General features: G+C 33.3%; 1 protein-coding gene across 2 annotated transcripts in view; it reads left to right on the plus strand.

Moving 5' to 3' along the window:
* The window catches only part of LOC118183906 (phytanoyl-CoA dioxygenase, peroxisomal-like), a 101,666-nt gene that overhangs the window by 23,092 nt on the left and 62,511 nt on the right, over window positions 1-16,063 (plus strand). Inside the window, exon 1 of one of the 2 annotated variants that reach the window (XM_085807613.1) lies at window positions 46-184. The exons of the other annotated variant lie outside the window; for it this stretch is intronic. The gene's annotated coding sequence lies outside the window, so the exon portion shown is untranslated. Of the gene's footprint in view, window positions 1-45; window positions 185-16,063 lie in introns of those variants that run through there. 2 annotated transcript variants of the gene reach the window in all.

Here is a 16,063-nt window from a genome sequence, read left to right on the forward strand (position 1 = left end):
TTATGTTCCATCTTCTTTTCTCGTGGTAAGACTTATACAAGTCTTCAAAGCAAAGTGAGTCAGATCTGCTCTTTCTTCCATCGCTATTACAAAGACCATTATATTAATGAGAGTGTAGCTGTTGAGAAAACTACCTGGTGTGAAAAGTAGAAGTCCTTGAGTTTTACCTTTATTATTCTTAAAGGTAAGTGTTCTGTTAAATTTATTGCTTTACTGAGTATGAAATTTAAGTATGCAACTTAAGAATATTATTTTTCTTTTCTAGTGCAAATACCTTCTAATATTTTCCTATATCTTCTAATATTTTTCTATATCTATCTATTTTCTAATATCTTTCTTTTCTAAATATTTCCAGCTCATTAAATGCTAATTTCATAAGGCAAGAAGCTAAATATGTCGCATAGGCTATTAAAATAATACTATATATCTGTTTTCAGATCCCTTAGAACATTGAAGATATAATAAAATAATCAAATCAATGTAGTAGAGTATTTAACTCATAGAAAGGTTTCTAAGGCATTCTCTCAAGCTTCGTTAAGTTAAATGAACGCATTTAAAATCTTCAGTACTGCTTTCTGAACATAATTTTATATGATTTTTAGAGGATATATATCAGCCTAATTTACATAGCAGGAATTTTTTTAATAAAAATTAGTTTTTCTACGTAAACTGTATTTTTTTCATCATAGAAAGAATATTGCAAGTTCGGAAAGAATTCAGTTTAGTGTGAGAGAAGAAAAAAAAAAAAAAAAAACAATCTAACTAAATTTTAATTTTATGATTTATAACTAACTGAAGAGCAGAAGCTCATGAAGAAATAACTCATATATAGTGCAATCGCTGAACATAATTATTTTTCAAATATGCTCTACTGTGTTAGTATTTTTGAATGTGCAAATCAATTTGAATTTGCAATTATGACTAATTTTAACAATTGCCATTGCCACTATTTGCGCTTCCTCAATTATCGTATTTGAAATAACGTTATAATGAAACATCTATGAAAATATTCACAAAACTTTTCGAAGAAGTAACGCTTCTTTTCCTAAGATCTTTTTATGAGATCTAACGAATTAACGAGGCTATATGAATGAACTACGATTTTGAAGTGTGATTACGAATTATGGTAACCTCTGCCAGCCGAAATCTCGACTACATTTAGAACTTGAGCAAAGTATTTAAGGATGAATAGGGTTCTGTCGGGTGTCTGGTACTACAGTCTTTTGGGGGGGGGCGACAAACTGATGCTATTAATGATGTGCTTTCCTTAAAACACTTGTTAACTTAACCTCCTGAGTACTGATTATTTTCTGAGCTAAGGTATAGAAAATCATGATAACATATAGATTTTAAGATAGCATCACCTGGGAAACACAACAGTAAACAGAACAGTCGACGTCCATTGAAACGGAACATGATACTGATGTAGAAGACTACTGCATCATAGTGACGCAGGACTGTTGAGCCCTGCGTCACTTTGCTGCAGTAGTCTTCTATATCAGTACAGTTTTAATTTACAAGCAGTTTCGTTTCAATTACTTCAATTTTATCATTTTACTGCTTCTCATTCTTAGCTCTTTCAGCTGATGCAAATTTTAGTAGTAATTAGGTTTTCACAGATGCCCAATCAGACAGAGAAAATTCCTGAGCGCCGTTGTGATTCATCGTGTCTGAGCCCAGATTCTTGGCTTTTGATTAACTGCTGTAATTCAGCTCAACATCTGGCAGTTAGAAGCAAGAATCTTAAATCCGAAGTGACATTTTATAGTCTTTAAATGTAGATTCTGTTGAGGCTATAATTCAAGTTTTTGGCAACTTTTCAGTTCATGAGGAGCTCTTTAAGTATGATTATATCAAAGAGAGTAGCAGTGATTAAGTTTTCCATGTCTGGTTGTGTGATTTACAGGCTATCAGTGCGGTGGCTTAGCTAGAGCGTATGCCGTCCGAGGAGGCCCCTGAATTTATCATTACTCATGATATACAATATTATAAGGTATTTCTCCTGCTTTCCTAGCGTGCGTTCGTGGTGTAGTGGTTTTGCACACTGGACCGGTATTCTGCGGTTCGATTCCTGGTGATGGCGTTTCCGCATTTTTCATCTCTCCGGCTTTTCTAAATAACCTAATGTCTCTACAGTAGTATCTCCCCCCCCCTCAAATCCATCAGTGACATTCTAGGGGTCTAGTTGGTTCTCCTGCTGTTATGCAAACAATAGAGAAAGATTTCTTAAATGCAAGATGTACATTTTAAGTACTCCTTAAATGTTTTTATTTAGAAAACGCTTCTCACAACTAGCAATACTTACAGAGAAAAGTTCGCACTAATATTACAATATTTGTAACTTTGTTTTGGAGATTTTATTTTAGAATAAACTGCAAAACAAGTATGTAACTGTTGGAATCTTGTATTTTAGAATAAACTGCAAAAAAAAAAAAAAAAATGTATGTAACTTTTGGAAACAGATAGCGATTTCTCTGAATGCTTTATCTAGAGCAAGAACTCTTTTTCTTCTCAATTTAATTCGGTATGGCAATTCAGAATTTAATTACTCTTCGCCTGCCTTAACGGTCCACTTGACTAACCGCTATAAAGTAATGTTTCACGCCAAAAATTCTGCACCTAAAAATGGGTTGTCCGGAACTGACCGCTCTCTCTCTCCTCCGCTAGCTATGCCACTGTATTAGTGTTAAGCACTTGTTTTACTACAGTGTTAAATTTCGAATAATTCTTTTCAGTTTAATTAATATAAGTTAGCAGAATGCTAAAACTTGTTTATAATCATTCTAGTCTAGACTTGGTAAAAGTAAGTTTGAATTAAAGGGGTAGCTAAATCTTACAAATATGCATCTACCAGTTCTAATATCAATCATCACTGCTAGGAAGTAACTTCACAAGCAGAATTATCTTGACAGAATAGCAATTCCTAAGCCTTTATAATAAGCTTAAATTCAAAACATATTCTTTAATAGTGCAACGAGCACAAACTATTGTCAGCTGATCTGTTGAAGAAGCATGTGTCCTGGATTGTCTCGTACCAACTGTCAATAATAGAGACGGTTAGGTTATTAGTTTATATAAATATGGCAAAGTACACTAGGGTTATATTCCTAGGGGAAGAGATACCTTCGCGGAGGACTTTATTAAGGAAATTAGCTGGTATTCACGTTACGTATGAGATAAACCACAAAAAGCAAGCATGCAGGTAGCCGGTTAGCTTCAGATTGAATCCAAATCAAACTTTCAGAGTTCAGCGGTCTTAACTACTCGACCACTGTCGGTTCAAGAACGGAGACGAACCCACCATGATTTGGTCAATACGTTCATGGTTTTCTTATAACTGTTACTGTCTGATTCCCGCGAACTATGCCGAGATTGTAATCCATTAAGTCCATCTAAGAGGCAAGCATTGCTTCCTGCAGGAGATGGTATTTTTCACGCAGTTATACATGTCAACTCGTGGTATAAGGAACATAAAGTAAAACATCTTCTTCTGTCCTAACAATTCCTAAAGCGTTTCCAAATTCAGTATCATCTAATCATTGCGTTCTGTTTTAAGGAATAAATTTAACAATGGATATCCACCGTCACATTGGAGTAGCGAGCACAATTGGCGCCCGGGGCAAAATACCTTCTTGGCGCCCTCCTCCCTCCGAAAAGAACACAGTGATATGATGAAAATCTTGTTTGGAGACCATTTGGCGCCCCTCTGCGAGCGGCGCCCGGGGCATTATACACCCCCTTCCCCCCTCGCTACGCTACTGCACCGTCATCTTGTAGAGTCATTAGGTTATTTTGAAGCCAAAAGAGGTGAAAAGTGTGCAAATGCCCTCAGCGGGACTCGAACCTAGACCTCCCGAATGTGCTACCGTTACACCACGAAGGCGGGCTTGAAGAGGGAGAAAATACCTTATAATCTTCTCTCCAGAAGCTTAGATTGTTTCGCCATGAAAATGATATGATGTTAATTTAACCACTATTCACATCTCGTATAATTACATCTCTAGTCGAATTCAGGAAGCGTTATTAGGTGATCTGTTAATAAATGATGTCGTATTAGTTTTTGGTATTTCCATTGCTTTTATAATTACTTTTGTGTATATGTTACCGTGAAAAACCGAAATATGAAAATGTCGACTTTCACCGGAGAACGTCAACATTCACCAAATACGTCGGTCAAAGATCGAATATTGCATTACATTCTTGTACTTTCGGATTATCACCGATGTATGTCGACAGTCACAGATATGCTCTGGTGTAGGTCGAAAAGAGAGGCGTATATGTACACGCTGTCATTGCAAAAGTAAGTTTTCCACAAATAAATGCAGTTGTAAAAGCAAGAGCCTCTTGTGCAATTCATAGTGCCATAATAGTTTAAGTTGTTGCAATAAATAAGATTTGAATCACATAATTTAATAAGTTCTTAACTTCTATTATTTTCCTTTCTCATTTTGAATGTACTGTGTATTTTAAGTTCTTATATTCTTAAGTTCTTATTTTAAGTTTCAAACGCGTTTTTTCGCAACTGAATTACGGAGACGAAAATATAATATTCTTATATGTTCAACATTCACCATTAGTACATGGTGAATGTCGACATCCAGTCGACAGTCAGAAATAAGAGTATGAATGTCGACAGTCAGAAATAAGAGTATTTGGAAAATATTTCGGACATACACCAAGCGACTATGTGAATGTTGACATTCACCGGTGAAAGTCGACATTCTCCAGATTTCGGTGTTTCACAGTAACATATATATATATATATTACATTGAAGCAAGATATTCAAATATAGCATGTAAGTAATTAGTAAGTTCTCATTAAATTATTTTGTACAGATCGAAATTCTGATACTAATTTTATCATGTGAAACGGTAATTTTTTCTATGACCAGGATTTGAAATCCGAAACAGGAAATGTTATTACTTGAGTTGAATTCCAATTTCACTCATTATCAATTATAACTGAAAAAAATCTGTCAATTATGACTGAAATAAGTTGACATATACTCAGTCAATTATAACTGAAATTGTAATGATAAACTGTTGTAATTTATTTTTATGCTCAGTCAATTATAACTGAAAGAAGTTATCAAAAATTGAGCTAGAAAAACTCTTATATGATAGCATAATATTGAAACATGCATATTTAATATTATGATCTATGACTGCAATAGCTCGTGAATTTTTTCTTATGATTAATATATGATATACGACATCTAATAATAAGCTCTACTTTTTGATATAACGGAGTTCTTCTTTATCTTAACATGAAGTATCTTTCCAAATTTACTATTTTTGCTTTACTTTCGTATTTTGTTAGTGGTATAATTTAACTTGTGCAAGCCTCGAGGTAATTTTGTGGAATACAAGAAGTTAAAATTATAGTTAAAAGGAAAAAAAAGAAGAAGAACACCTTAATGCGTATCAAACGAGAGGGGGGAAAGGTTGAATTTAAGTGAAGCAAATAGAAATAATTTTGCTCTTATTTTGTTAAAATAATGAAACAGTATTACGAGAAACAAAAGGAAAATTGATATATAAATAAACTGGAAAGAAAAAGAAAATGAATGTTGCGTGGAAAAAGTAAAACATAATAATAGTTTATTGTCCACTTCTGTCATTCCAGTGTCATGTAGCAATCTCTTTTATGCCGTGCACTTAAGTTGGGAAACAGTGTTCAGGAAAAGATTAAACCCTTAGATATGCGTGTAAATAATTACCGCTATTAAGCAGATAAAATGTCAAACCATACCATTCTGGTATGGAAAACGCAAAAACATAAAATCTTTAAGAGAATAAATATTAAGAACCAAATTAAAGCAAAATGCTTATTATATGGCAGTTTGGGGAATTTAGGAAACATGGGAATGTTTATTTTCAAATATTTTTAAGTTTATTTTTAAATAGAAGCTATCGAACTTTTATTAGTCAAAGATTAATATTTTATGATTTAATACTTTTGTGACAAGAATGTGTGGAGATTTAATATCTAAATATATATTGGTTGTAGAAGAAGTTTGCGAAGCGTAAGCATTAATCGAATCAAAAGCTTTATTTTTTTCATTCGATTAATACCCACTCAAACCACGTAATTCTATTCAAGTAATTTTCGACACGAAATTACCTTTAAAAATTGCTCAAATAAGTTAGAGAGTTCTCAGATTCCTTGTAATCAAGTCACATTCAAGTCTTTCTGGAAAATGAGCATTAATAGTCAAAAAGAAAATTTGCGCCTTGTAGTAATCTTTTGTAGTTTTGTGAAGTTTCTAAACATCTAAATAGTTTTATACTGATATTAATAGGAAAACCTGGTTTGTGACTAACCTCGTTAAGAGCAGAATTCATCCTGCATACTTGCCCACATTAGCTTTGAAATGAAACAAATTAAATTCGAGAAATGTAAATAGGCATGCGACAATTTTCCATACATCCCGAGTCTCATCTGAACGAAAATTAAGCTACTAGTTTGTAAATCTAAATAATAATAAAGCTTAAGTGCCATAAAAGATCGTTAAATAAACGTCTGTTTCACACAGTGGATTATTTCACCGCAGTGTACAACGTGCAAACAGCCTTCACCTTCCCCTGAAAGAGCTTTATCTCACTTCACAATTATATTTATCTAAGATTATCATTTCTATATTTCCTTTACCTTTCTAATTCTGATTTCACCAAAGTCACTTTAAAGACAATCTTGTTTTCCAGAAACTTGGTTGACGCTGAAATTTCTACTTAAGGCACCGGGACACAAAGAGATCAGTTTCCTACTGTTAACTATAAAATTTGCTGAATGCGTTAAATGCATGTTGAGGACTGCAGTCTGTTTCTGTAATTTTTTAAACTGAGCTATTATCCTAACTAATATATTCATTTGCAATCCTCATGGATTTAAATTTGACAAAAAATATCCACTTCAGCCATTTAAAAAAGTAAACAAAATTGAAGTTTATGAATTTACTGTTTTGTTTAAATGTAAATTATATAGTGTGGGTTAATATGAATTTTCAATGCATTTTTAAAGATTTCGAGCCGTGTTTCTGTTTCTAAGAGAAGCCGTAAGAAAATAAAGCTTTCCATTCTTAAAACCTTCCTTAATACGAATTCGATAGGTGCAATCATTCGGCGGTACAAAATGAGTGAAACAGCTTCCCGCTTTAAGAGAGTAACTAATAAGCTGACGCATTATTTTTTACCTTACGCATAATTTCTCTCACAGGTGTGCTGTTGTAAATTTATTTAAAAATCCAGTAATATTTTTTAAATACTTTTTTTTAAAAAAACGTAGAGAGCTATTACGTTAGGTGGTAAGTGATAAGGCAAAAGCACATGAGGGCCCTTCTAAGGTAAGGGATGCTTTTATGAAGCACTTCCTACGGGAAACTAGTTGGTACTTACATTATCCCCGGAGTAAAGCACAAAAAACTAAGTAACTATCCGTTTGTTTTCACTAAAATCGAACTACTACTGTTTAGCGCTGTAGCCACTTAACCACGGCGGGCACGGCTGTTTTGTAGGATTCTCCGCTGTGTAATTCTAAGTTACCGTCGAAAGGGAAGAATCTTAAGAACTGATAAGCGAATAATCGCTTGAGTTCGTGTGACAGGAAACAAGAAGATAGAAGGGTAAAATAACCCTTTATTATTCGAACTAAAGTTTAAAAAAACTCCGTCTTGGAGTTGTACAATAAAGCCAACACTTGTTTGAACTTAAGAGACTAAGAATTAAACTAAGCTAATCTTAACTAAAAAAATATAGCCGAAGCTATCAAAATTCCAACAGAGTTGGCCCTTTAAAGCTAATTGACTGCGAAGCTATCAAAGGCCTGAAGTACGGCCGAGCGTAATAATAGCTTACGAGAGAGTAGCCTAAAAAGGCGGACGCGTGCAGCCAGAATATCTGGTACCTCTCTCTCTAAGACAGTAGAACTTCGCGGTTAAATACCGCTCTTCTTCATTAGCATTCAGACGTGATTCTAAAACTACGTTTTGGCCGGAAGTGGTAAGTTGAAACCCTTACATTTACGTTGCTGTAAGTATATATCTGATCTGCAGAATTAAGACAAACCACTTATACACACTTTTTAAATGTTTGAATGGGTTGAGCTCTTAATTAGCAAAAAATGTTTAGAGTACCTTTCGAATCACAAAGTTTCTCAAATCAAGACAGAGAATCTTATACAAACAGTTAAAAAGAAGCGATAGAAAAGAAAGTTTAACTCAAAATTTAACTGTTAATAAAATTAACATAATTCTTACAGTTTCATTGAAGAAAATGACGAAAACCTCTTTTCTTGCAAAATTTTCAACAAAAATGATTGCCAGGGCCAAAAAATTAATTTCATTATTATTATTATTATTATTATTACTATTATTATTATTTTATCTAAAAAAGAGTTTCTTATATTTTCTTTTGCCCAAATAAAAGTAATTTTATCTCTATAAATATACGTTAAATCAAAGTATGATAAACAGAAGAGTAAAAAACCCTCACATTTACGTTGCTGTAAGTATATATCTGATCTGCAGAATTAAGACAAACCACTTATACGCACTTTTTTAAATGTTTGAATGGGTTGAGCTCTTAATTAGCAAAAAATTTTTAGAGTACTTTTCCAATCACAAAGTTTCTCAAACCAAGACAGAGAATCTTATACAAACAGTTTCATCACCCGTAAAATGATTTTAACAATGCAAAATTTAACTTTAACCTCTGTTAGGGAGGAGGGGAGTTCAATTTGTGAAACTCTCATTTTGCTTAATAAATTAAATACAGAAAGCTTCCTACCTTTACATGTAAAACTCAAGGAGATATTAGAAAACCAATTTAGAAAATTAAAGCAGTTTTTAGTGCCTCTCGCTACGAAATTTTGATCTGATTAAAAATGAAATTCCAAAATAAACGATTAGTGATTTGGCAATTGATGATTTTGTATAGCATTAAGCAGTACTTGTTAAAGCCTGAGTAAATTTTCACTCAGTGGACTTTTTTTTCCCTCCCTGTAAGGAAAAAATACAAAAATTCGAAGTTTATAAAACCTTTCTAGTTCAGTTGCTGAATATCTTCTCATAAAATTCTTGACCTTATTTTTGCCAAAATAAAAGGGAGCTATCGCGGCTTGTTTTTCAAAATATATGTCTAGAATAAATGTTTAAAGAAATGAAGTCTGTAACTGCTTTGTTCGAGTAATCTACGTATATTTTTTCATTTGTCCTAGTGATTCTAACCTTTATCTTTAAAAAGTCACATAGAATTTTGTTTTTAATCCGGGTAATCAATGAAAACAGTGACTTTCTGATTCATTTTAATAACTTTTTATGGAAATCAATTTTTTATTTTGGGAAACAAGGAGGAAGAACACACTAGGCTTGAATATTTGGTATTAGCATCCCTCTCTGGATTAAATTCATTACTTTAATAGCAAAACCGCGTCAAGACTCTTATCTGGTAAATGATTTATGCGGACAGATATACCTAATTTTATTCGGGGGGGACATCTTCACAAATGTCAGCATACCCAAATGCTTTAACAGATAGCTACGATTTCCATCAGTTTGGGAAAACTTGTTCCTGAAGCCGATGTATGTGTGTATATATATATATATATATATATGTCATAATAAAAGCAAAGGAAAAGACGGAACACTGTAGATGCCTGATTAGACCCATATTGAAGAAGATTTTGATTGCGTAGTATGCTAGTAATGCTAACTTGGTAATATCTAAAGAACTTGGCAGTAGAGGCAGTTTTAATTCCATTTTTATTTGCAACTGATATTTGTGGCCGCAATCACTTGGCACTCTAGTCGTGCCTTTCCACAGAAGATTTACATTTTTGATATTGTTGAGATAGAAAGCAAGCCAGCGAAATTACATCTTAGGACAGTAGAGAGCAAAAGCTGAAGTGCGTAGTTATGAAAGATGGAAGCACGGCGAAGAGAAAAGTTTTGGTTTACAATTATTACGTCATCAGAGCTGCGCGGGCCATAGAGTGTTCTAGAAATGACGCAATGCAGAGAAGTTATTACGATTTTAGAATAGAGAGGAAGAATTAATGTTTATAGTTATATTATAATTCTGATTCATATAATTTTATCTTACATATATATATAAGTTTAATAAATTTCCTTCTTTAAATTATTTCTTTAGGTCGAAGAATCAGTTCAACTTGCAGTGAGGTTCATCTTCTTCGAAAGAAATTTATGCTAACATATATACTAGATTTAGGAAATTTATATATACTAGATCAGATACAAAGTTTTTTTTCCTCGCAGTCTGAGATTCAAAGAGTTCGTTATTAATAGGATTATGAGGGATAAAGCTCAGATCACGTAATTACTTCAGATTTTTTTAAATGGCGTAAGAATTCGCAGTTTTAAAGTGAAATACACTTCTTTGTCTTCAGATAAAACTAAAATCGTTGCAACGTCTTGTTTTCTGAAATGCATATGTGTCATATGATAACATTCTTGCAATTAACGTATGTAACTGTCTTGTAATACAGTGGTTATGATTAACTGTCTTGTAATACAGTGGTTATGATCAGACATAGTAAAGATTCCATGTTCAACTGCGGCAAGGATACGGTTTACTTTCAAGTATTAGTAGATCTTAAACGCCTCTTAAATTTCTAATACGATGGCTAAGTGCATGGGATAGTATCACAGGAATTGCAATGTGATTGATAACAAACCAAAGATGATTTTTTATTATCCGCTTTCTATATCTTTCCGGTTGAGTTCTGATTATGTATGACACAATGTTATTTCCTTTATTTCAGTTTAATTTTTCTAATATTATCATGTGCTTAGATAGAGGAGATAACATTTAAATTTACTGAATAGCCTTGAGTCTTTTGTTTGTCTTCGCAATAACCGCAATTTTCTTGTTCTTCCTGGATTTCAAAACTGATGTTATATTATGAGTAAATTGGGGCATCTGGACAATAGAAGTTATTAAAAAAAAACTTGCAGGAAATTTCAGAAACTTAACTTTAAACTGAAATATCAACAATTAGTCTTGTATTGTACTTTCATATAATTCAGACTCAGACTTTAAATTTCGTTGCTTAGCTTGTAAGCATCTTTTAGAAGTGCTCATTAAACACGTTTTTCTTTAATAAATTACTACCTGTAAAAATGCTTTATGATACTTTGTTCAGTTTGTTTGTTTATGATACCTTCAAATGTTTTGCAAAAAAAAAACAAAAATTAAAGTGGACTGTGAATTTTTTAAAAATGAGCCTTGGATTATGTATGGCTACTTTTTTTCTTCTTTCCTAGACAGAATTTCGTAGTAGTGTTCAACGACCATCCGCAAAAACAAGCACTGATAATTTGCAGGATTTTTCCTTAATGATACAACATACTTTCGGTTTGAATGGTACAGCGGATTTTTAAACGGCTGTTTTAGATATATGGGGAAGGATTCTGCTATTTTTCATTGCTTACATTTCCCTTAAGTAATACAGTGGTGGCCAAAATTGTGGACACTTTTTGAAATTTTTATGTTTTTGAACTTCGTATGCTTATAGAAAACGTTACGTTTCACAAAATGCAAACTTCTATATATCATTTTAAAGATAATTTATTACTGAATTCAATACAAAAACAAAATTCAATTATTTGCAATACAAAAAAAGTTAAACGCTAATAGTTATCGATATACATTAGATAGTGATGATTGCAGTGAGTTATCAGTACTTAGTAGAGTACCCTTTACTTTTTGACTACAGCCTTCACATCGACGTTTCATTGAGCTGACAAGAGTTTTAAGCTCTTCTTTCGTTATTACGTGATGCCAGGAAACAATTATAGTCTCAATTAGTTCCCTTTTATTTGATGGGCGCCTCATTCGGACAAGAGTTTTCAAACGGTGCCACAAATTTTCGATAGGATTGAGGTCAGGACTGTTTCCTGGCCATGACAACAATTTAATGCTCTTTGTACGAAACCACTCTTTCAATATTTTGGCCGTGTGGCAAGGAGCAGAATCCTGCTGAAAAGTAAACGAAGCATTGTTAGGAAAAAGATCTCTGATGGAAGGTAGAAGTTTGGGTTCTAGAATAGTGTCAATGTATTTTCTGGTATTCAGTGTCCCATCGATGACATGAAGGCGACCAATACCATCTGCTGACATGCATGACCAAATCATAACACTAACTGGGTTCTTCACAGTTGCTTGAATGCAGTCAGGATGTGGCTCTTCTCCTAATCTACGTCTTACATATTTTCGCCCATCACTACCGAATAACGATATCTTAGTTTCATCACTCCATATAACTTGTGACCACTGATCATCTGTCCAATTAATGTGTTCCTTTGCCCACTGTAGTCTTTTTTTTTTTTTTTTTTTTTTCGTTGCTGAAAATTAAGATAAGGCTTTTTTCTTGGAGAGGTGCACCTTTTCGGCCTTTTCCTTCTTTGTTTTTTATTGAATTTGTCTCCTGATATCGTAAACAAAACTTTCGGACTCCAGATGTAGTCACTGAACCACCCACCTGTCTTGCAATTTCAGCATAGGAAAGACCACTTTCTCGTAACACAATAATATTACATCTCTTTCTAGGTGTCCAATCTACTCTTTTAATTGATGTCATTGCTCCTTGACTAAATATTAAAAATTTTTACTAAAATTCCTACTTGTAGTTGCAGTGTATAAGAAACAGATCCTCCTTCTACAGAACAAAGCAAAATAATGAATTGTTTCAAGTGTAAACATGATGTCAGCTTCTACTCGCAGTTACTAACATTTGATTGGTTCTCAGATCAAGAACAGTGATTGGATAAGATTCTCCAAGATAGAAAAGCCAGGAAAGCTAGACATTACAAACCACTTCATAACTGTGTTTTTTATTTATATTAAAGTACATATAACTTTTTTTGTATTGCAAATAATTGAATTTTATGTTTTGTATTGAATTCAGTAATAAATTCTCTTTAAAATGATATATACAAGTTTGCATTTTGCGAAACGTAACATTTTCTATAAGCACACAAAGTTCAAAAACATAAAAATTTCCAAAAAGTGTCCACAATTTTGGCCACCACTGTATATCTTTTATTAAGTAATATTTTTTTTTATTTTTAAAAAGATATTATTTCTCGATATATGTGGAATTAGTAACTTTAATTCCGAAAGGTAGGCATGCTATGTTGTACCAAGTTGATTTGAAACTAACAGAAAAAGTAAAAATTTCAATAATTCGAAACGTGTAGACAGTAGTATGATGCGGTTTTCACAGAAATGCACAGAAAGGCGTGGTTTTTTTTTTTTTTTTTTTTTTTTTTTTTTTTTTTTTAATATATATGTAATAAAAGCTTTTATTGTCAGAATAGTTATATTTTTCATGGAAAGGTGGTGCTTACATTGCGTCAAAAGATCGTGCAGAGGCGCAGCATAACTCGCAAACGTACCTAGGATTAAATATGTTTAATTTCACGGCCGTCATTTATGAGAATAATCGTCAGAAGTGTCTCGGCATTGCACAACATCGAAAAGGATTCGACTGTAATTATCTGGTGAAATACCTTTTTGAACATGGCCAGTCAACCTCTGTACACCTATTTCTTCATAATCATAAGTCACAAGGTGTAAGGTTTGGAGACCTTGGTAGCCATTCTTGCGAAAAGATAGACTGAGATCACCGTCATCTGCAAGCATCGATAACAGCACACTCTGACAAAATCTTTACCTACACGGAGCACTATGGAGCTATGGAGCACTTCCCGATCTTGCAAGGAGGAAATGATGCTGTCTGTTAATAGCGGAGCTTAATGGTCGACTATGAGAGAAACAGATAGAAATGTTCTGTAAATTTCCTCAAAGGAAAAGGGGCCTATAATGAATAACGCAGTGAACGCCCACTATGCTGTCATCGTTGGTTGATGCAAGGAGTTTCCGCAATTGCGTGTGAGTTCTTTCTCGACCAGATGCAGCAGATGTTTAAACTTCTCATTTAGTGGACAACTGACAGCCAATTCACATTGTTTTCCATGCATTGAAATGCCCAGTTGATAAATTCATGATATCTTTCGAAATCCGTTGGCTTCACTTTCTGTGCATGTTTGTAACTGCCCGTTCCTTCATAGGAGGCAAACGGTGGCCGCCTATTAGGAACTTCCACAATAAAATGGCCACTTCTGCCATTAGGAGTGGTCACTGCTGAATAGACAAGTGCCCGCTATTAGAGAAAAAAACTGATTTTCTTTTGGAATTTGTTAATGAGATTACGGCAAAGCCTCGAGGGCTATCTCCTTAAGGGGATGGATGCCTCCATGGAGGATTTTCTATGGGAAACAGGTTCGTATACACGTTACACATGGAGAAAACCACGAAAATGCCCATGAAGTCATCCTGTTCATGCTTTTGAAATGTACCAGGGAAAGAAAAATTGAAAAAATAGCTTTACTAATTAGATAACTGTGCAGCACACACATCTCTTTCTGAAAAACATTAATGTCTCTTCCTGCAAATCGAACTTCTAATACTCAGCCTTTAATTGCATGGCGTTATAAAAGCTTTCGAACTGAAATTTCAGAAAAGCTGTGAAGATGATAAAAAGAGCTGAATTTTGTGAAATGCGACCACTTCAAAGAAGATTAGTAAATCGATATATCTGCTAGAGGCTATGCATATTCTAGTCAATGCAGGGGATAATTCTTTTAAAATCACTTGAAAACTCTTTTCGAAAATGTGACTTTTACGAAGAAGAAGCCTCAGAGAAACTTCAAACTATAGTTAATATTTCAGATATCAATTGAGGTAAGTTATAATATTAGAAGTTAGAATATTTGTCAATTGACAGCAATATTGAGATAAGGTGCATCAAAACTGACTCCGAAAGTGTTAAAAGAATTGTAGAAGCTAATAGCGAAAGTCATGCCACGCCATCATCAATCGAATCTAGAGAAGCACTGCAAATTTTAAGGAAAATTCTCTAACTGAAAGGTGCTGATAAAAAAAAGCTATCAGGAATTTTACGAAATTGAGAATTGTACTAAAAACTATTGTTGAACGATAGGAAACAAATATAGGTAGAATAATAGATGTTTGTAAGAGATAAAATTTCTTCAAGAAAGTAATTATAAAAAATATTTTTGCAAAACTTTTAAATAATGAGCTGAAAATTGAATAAATAGTTTAATTTTAGTGTTAATTTTTAATTATTATTTTAGTTCTGGTTTAATTGGTGAATTAATTGTCAGATATTGTTTCACTTAAAAAGTTTAAAACTGATATCACTCCTTGCAATACACAAATCCGCCGTCTATTAAGCTTAGCCGCTTTATAAACTGAAATACATCTGGAGCGAGTTATTAATAAGCGGCGAGTATTATATTTTTTTTTTTTCTTAACAAGGAAAAATGCCTCCTTATTAATGTTACAGTGATCATAATTTAGCTGATATTCGAAATCTGAATTGGGAGTTTTGACGGAATAAAAAAAAAAGTATAAGAAAAGTATGTAGCTGTTGAAATTAGGTAGTGATTTCTCTGAATACTTTATCTAGATTAAAAACTACTTTTCTTCTCAATTTATTTTCATATGGCAGAATTTATAGAATAGAATATTCAGAGAATTTATAGAATCTAATTATTCTTCAAGTGCCTCGATAATTCATTTGACTAACCTCCATAAAATAATGTTTCCAAAAAAAAAAAAAAAAAAAAAAAAAATGCCGCCCTTAAAAAGGTGCTGACCGGGGCCGGACCGCTCCCTCCTCTATCTACGCCATTTTTCTCACGTAAAGTTGAGATTAAGCTCCAATATGGGGACAGAAAAGTTAGTGATGATTCTAGAGTCGTTTTCTCACACATGACTATATATACACTTACGTTTAGAAATTGCATTTCCTTTACTTTTTCTATAACACGCAGTTACGTTGCATTGCTTTTAATGAAGTGAAATCAGTGGAATGTAGTGTTTATAGATTGAGAGGAATACCAACCCCAGTCTACTAGTGATTTTTCAGCTTGAAATAAGCATTATTTATAAATAGCAGCTAATCAATCTAGAATTTAACATTCCGCTTTCCGTGAAAACTTACCAGATAATCTGCCCTAAT

Source organism: Stegodyphus dumicola, chromosome X1 (genome assembly GCF_044657685.1).
Source record: "Stegodyphus dumicola isolate Sdum_Otavi_A_Nest chromosome X1, ASM4465768v1".
Lineage (NCBI taxonomy): Eukaryota > Metazoa > Arthropoda > Arachnida > Araneae > Eresidae > Stegodyphus > Stegodyphus dumicola.